The following is a 6000-nucleotide window of genomic DNA, read 5'->3' as shown; positions in this document are numbered from 1 at the left end:
GCTCTCTACCGTGACCCAACCTGGGAGGTGGATTTTAAGAGGAAAATCAAAAAAACAAAACTTATTTTCTAAGGCGTTCGTTTGTAATTATGGAATAAGATATTGTTAATGTATTTTTTTATACGACCATGAGAGTTAAAAAGGGAAGCGTGTCTGTTGGCCAGCTATGCAGCGTTCAGATCATTTCACAACTGGGCTACCTCAGGAATCAAGAAACGAGTGAACTATCGAACCGAGTCGTAAAAACATCCGATTTGTGACTTTTGAGTGTTAGTTTCTGTTTTTCGTCTCGCCATAGAAAAAACACAAATACACTGGAATCAGTCAAGTGAAATAGACATCGTTATTTGCTTTACTTTTACATCTTTACAACACCAACATTTTCAGTGGTAGCTCAGGCACTTTACTTCAGATTGTTTGGACTAATAGTTCAGTTTCTCCGCTGCATTATTTCATTTCAGTGCCACAATATGACCACTATGAAAGTATTAAGCACATATGAGTGCATTGATTATAGCCCAAGGCTAATGAGTAGTGTGTAAATAACATCTATTCAAGTGCAATTACGCCATGAACATGATTATGCCTCCACATATGCAGATTATGCATCTGCAACCAAGGTCAAGCCTTATATACTGTATTTTTTTGATATAATATGTCATGTATTATATGAACCATATATAATATATTACATATATGTATCACATAGTGTAATATGTTTTTGACATAGTGTGACATATTTTTCACTAGACAACAGCTGTCCATGATAAGTGCCATGCAGTATCTTGTCTCATGCATTTATTTCCAAAATCCAAACATCAAGTGTTTCCAAGGATATAAAGTGAAATTCCATCTGTCAATGATTATAATAACCATCACTGGACGACAAAACAAGTGTTTTGATTGATTGACTGTGTGCACTTTGAATACTATTGTAGATTGTATTGATTGGTGTCCACCCCACTCACACCATAGAATGCTGTATAACTTTTAAATTTTTTTTTTTTTTTTTTACATGTTATGGTACATGTAGTATTTTATACAAGATATGTGTCTACTGTTTTATGCCTTCATTCTGCCAAAAGACCCAAAATGCCTCATTTGTGTTTTATGTACATAATAACTTCAATCCCACCTCAAAACGGTTCTGTCATTTTCCTCATTATGTTATTTCACTTTATGTATTACTATATTACCCTCATATCATGAATTATGTATGGTTCATCTACTGTATTTTCCATAGTCTGTCAGAATGATCTGTAATAATATGTGTGGTGTACTGTACTGTAAGGAAGTGTATGACACTGGTTTGAGAGAGCTGGAATTCAACCCAACATCCCACAGCACTGAATGTTCTGCATAAAACCATTTTGTGGGGCATTCTCTCTGTCTCTCTCTCTCTCTCTCTCTCTCTGCCTCTCTCGCTCTCTCTCTCTCTCTCTCTCTCTCTCTCTCTCTCTCTCTCTCTCTCTCTCTCTCTCTCTCTCTCTCTCTCTCTCTTCATATGTGCCTATCAATAAAATCAGTGGGAAGTTGGTGAGATAACATTATATTTTTGGTGCTATCATTTGTGGAGATAATCACAATGCTATCAATATGATGCCTGTAATCGGTGCCTTTTTAGTAATAAAAAATGTAAACCCTTATATTTGTGTTCTGTGTTCATTGCTAACAGTATAATTGTCTTATGTGTTTCCAGTTCCTCAAGTTTTCCAGGTTCAACCAGTAATTAGTGGTACCTTACCAATTAGGGCCCTACAATGAATCTTTACCAGCCTATAATTGACGATGAGGGCAGACAAAGTAATACCATATAAGTAATTAAATCTTCAAAGTGAACACGCTGCTAATTGTATTTAGTTATGTGGAATAACACCTCGTAATACAAGTCATAGATTTAACTCCACTTTAATGAATGTAAAACAAGCAGCAGAGTGACTGAATGCTGCTTTACCGTGTTGGAATGATTAGCTGATTAGTCTCAGCTGACCTTAGGGACCTTGCGGGAATATAGGGTGAATATGGTCAGTGTTTCCTGCACAGGGGGAACGTTTAGCTGTTGATGGATTTCTTCCAAACTGTTTGGAAATACTCAAGCACATACAGTATATGTGAATGAATTGCATGTACACATAATGGATTTATATTGCCTTATTTGTTGAGAGAGTTGCTCTCATGTAAAATGGAGGTCTTTCTTACAGGCAGAAAAATGCAGATTTCATCACGGTTACCAGATGATGTCACAGTGGGGAAGTTTGTTTGCATATTCTGTGATGTCATAAAGGTGTGTTACACAAAACGTCCTCCAAGTGTAATAAAATTCCAGACGCAGGTCGAGAGGCAGAGAGGAAAGGTGCCTTCACTGTTAAGATGGTGAAGAAGAACAAACGCAGGAGACTGGTGCGCAGGAGACTGGTGCGCTTCAGGAACCGCCAAAGGAGGTGGGCTCGCAAAATAGAAAAGAGGGCCTTGAGGAGATCAGGCCCAAGAGATATAGATATGCATAATCACAAAGCGGCCGAGCTCCCGACCTCTGTGTCTGCAGCAAAACAGACTGAATATGCTGTGGAACTGGGAAAAGCCACCCAAACGTCATCACCTGTAACCAGCTATGAGAGTGACGATGACATGATACCAGACTTAGTGAACTTTGATCAAGCCAAGCAAATACTCGAGTCAATGTCTAGGTGTGACAGTGACATTCTTGTCAACACCAGAACGCCCAGTGGAGAGCTGCTTGTGGACAGGGGCACACAGCCTTCGAGCGACACTCAGGTACCCAGCGCACTCCGACGCAGCCGGATTCAGAGGCGACCTTCATACCGTGAAAAGGTAAACGGAACGGAGAGAAGCGTGATGGATCTTAATCAGTTTTCACCTCCTCTCACCGGGAAGGAAACCGGATCCCAGCTCCGCATCCGAAAACCGAAATCCAAGTCTCAGCAAGGATTAAACTCTGCCAAGTGGCAGAGCGGGGCCTACGGAGAGCAGGACGGAGAGAGAGTAGCCTCTTTTGGAAATACGCCTCTATGGAATTCTTTTTTAGGAATGTCAGAGAACGCACAGAGGAGTAACAGGAAAAGGAGACACTGCATGGGGGAGAGTGAAGACGATGAAATGCAGGACGGAGAGAGAGTAGCCTCTTTTGGAAATACGCCTCTATGGAATTCTTTTTTAGGAATGTCAGAGAACGCACAGAGGAGTAAAAGGATCAGGAGACACTGCATGGGGGAGAGTAAAGACGATGAAATGCAGGACATGCCTAAGACCAGAAAAGTGTCTGTTGATTTATGTGTTATTCTATGATTTATGAAGGATTGGTAGGCTACAACATTGATCAAATTAAACAATTTGACAGCAGACCATCTTTGACTCATCATTACAATACAAATGTTAAGTGACCCACTGTACTTCAAGGTACCTTAGGATTATGAATGCAATTTCAGTCAAACATACACTGTGATTGGTATCAAGTAGGACTTTGAAGAAGGTTCTCCCAATATTCTCTGCAAACAAAAGGACAAGAGTTTATTCAAGTTTATTTCAATGTAGCCTATCAACAACACTTGTTTTATACAGAAATGTATACAGTAGGCCTTTCTTTCACAGGATGCGTTCACATACACTCAATTCTCCCTCCAAAAATTAGGTAAATCATCCTCATGTTAGCGAATCCCTCAGTGCTTTTTAAGGGCCTTACATCATGGCGCTGAGGCTGCATATGGCGATGACTGAAGGGATAGTTCAATCATGGCTTGTATGATTTCATCGAACTTATGTTACCTGACATGCATTGGATTGAACGCGATCTCCCTTTTTCTATGATAACTACAGGGTAACAAGAAGCCACTTGCGTTCACGGTACAATACATGGTAGCATACTGTACAATACATCACATTACAACACATGGTAGATGTAGCATTTGATTTGTAGTTCTTTCTGATTTGTAGTCTTTAGGACTTGTAGTGCTCGCCATATTTGTAGTTCTAGCACAACTGTCCTCAGCTAACCTCGACTGAACAGCCGTGGCCTCAACTCATCTCAGCTCACGAGTCTAGTTCTCAGTATTTTCTTGGTTACATTTCAACATTAGTCAACATTTAATACATACTCCAGATTACTTTGATTGTGGTTACTTTGTTGTAATAAACTGGTTACATTATACTGGTTAGTAAACAATCATTATCAATGGTTAATTTATAGCCTAAAGTGGTTACATTAGATTAACATTAATAATATGTCTTTGGTTATATCTGATCACTTAGTAGGATATTTACCATATCATATGGACACAGATCATATATGGACACCTGCCACCTCTAGACCATAACGCCCCCAGATGGCCTAATGTGTTCAAACTTCTTTGTTTTTCTTAGGACCCTAGCAGCGGCATTTTGGATGAGCTGCAATTTACGAACAGCTCCTTTAGATAGGCCTGTTAGTAGACCATTACAATAATCAAGTCTACTCGAAACAAATGCATGGATGAGTTTTTCAAGTTCTTGCTTGGACATGGAGCTTGGACATCTCATTCTTGTTATGTGTTTCAGGTGATAGTAGGCTGATGTAGTTGTCGAGTTTATGTGGCTATTGAAGTTTAGATCGGAGTCTAGAATTACACCAAGATTTCTGATCTGTTTTTTAGTTTGAAGAGGGAGAGAATCAGGTTTTTCAATCTTTTGTCAGGTGCACCGAATACAATTATCTCTGTTTTGTCCTTGTTTAGTTGGAGGATTTTTTGTGTCCTCCAGGCATTTATTTGCTCAATGCAATTACAGAGATTGTCAGCACCTTCAAGGTACAGTCCTGGCCAGTGTGAAACCCTCTGAATAGGGTTCACTGACTGTTTCTTTCTCCATTCCCAACTGACTGTTTCTTTCTCCATTCTCACACCAATCATCATGAAGTGCTTCGAGAAACTGGTCCGGGCCCACATAGTCACACGCCTCCCGCCCAACCTGGATCCATACCATGGCAGTTCGCCTACAGAGCCCACAGGTCCACAGAGGACGCCATCGCGACGACTCTCCACTCCACTCTATCCCACCTGGAGAGGGGGAACAGCTACGCGAGACTGCTCTTTGTGGACTTCAGCTCTGCCTTCAACACCATCCTTCCAGACAGACTAGTGACCAAACTACTAGACCTGGGACTATCACACTCCATCTGTGCATGGATCAAGGACTTCCTGTCTGACCGCCCCCAGAGGGTGCGGGTGGGCTCCCACACCTCCACAGCCCTCAGACTCAGCACTGGGTCCCCCCAGGGCTGCGTGCTAAGCCCCATCCTCTACAACCCCTACACCTACGACTTCACCCCCGTCCACCCCAGCAACTCCATCGTAAAGTTTGCAGACGACACCACCGTGGTGGGCTGCATCTCGGGGGGGGACGAGGCGGCGTACAGGGATGAGGTGGAGCAGCTGGGCAAGCTGTGCAAGGTTAACAACCTGCTGCTGAACCAGTCAAAGACCCAGGAAATCATCGTGGACTTCAGGAGGAAAAAATCTGAGGTTTAGCCCCTGCTCGTCGATGGAGGGAGCGTGGAGAGAGTCTCAACCCTCCGATTCCTGGGGGTGCACATACAGGATGACCTGTCCTGGAAGACCAACACAGCAGCCATCATCAAGAAGGCACAACAGCGGCTCTACTTCCTGAGAGTCCTCAGGAAATACCACCTCAAACAGGAGCTGCTTGTGACCTTCTACCGCTGCACAGTGGAGAGCATCCTCACCTACTGCATCTGCGTGTGGTTCTCCAGCTGCACAGCCACAGAGAGGAAAGCGCTACAGAGAGTCGTGAGATCGGCCCAGAAGATCATCGGCGCCCCCCTCCCCTCTCTGGAAGAGCTGTACAACACACGCTGCCTCAGGAAGGCCTCCAAGATCTCCAGAGACCCATCCCACCCTGGGAACGAACACTTTGTTCGGCTGCCCTCGGGCAGGCGGTACAGGACCATGTCCGCAAGGACAAATAGACTGAAGCTCAGCTTCTACCCCA

Source organism: Nansenia antarctica, assembly GCF_963989245.1.
Source record: "Nansenia antarctica genome assembly, chromosome: 5".
NCBI classification, from domain to species: Eukaryota; Metazoa; Chordata; class Actinopteri; order Argentiniformes; family Microstomatidae; genus Nansenia; species Nansenia antarctica.
The sequence above is the reverse complement of the archived record's forward strand: the minus strand, read 5'-3'. Positions refer to the sequence as shown.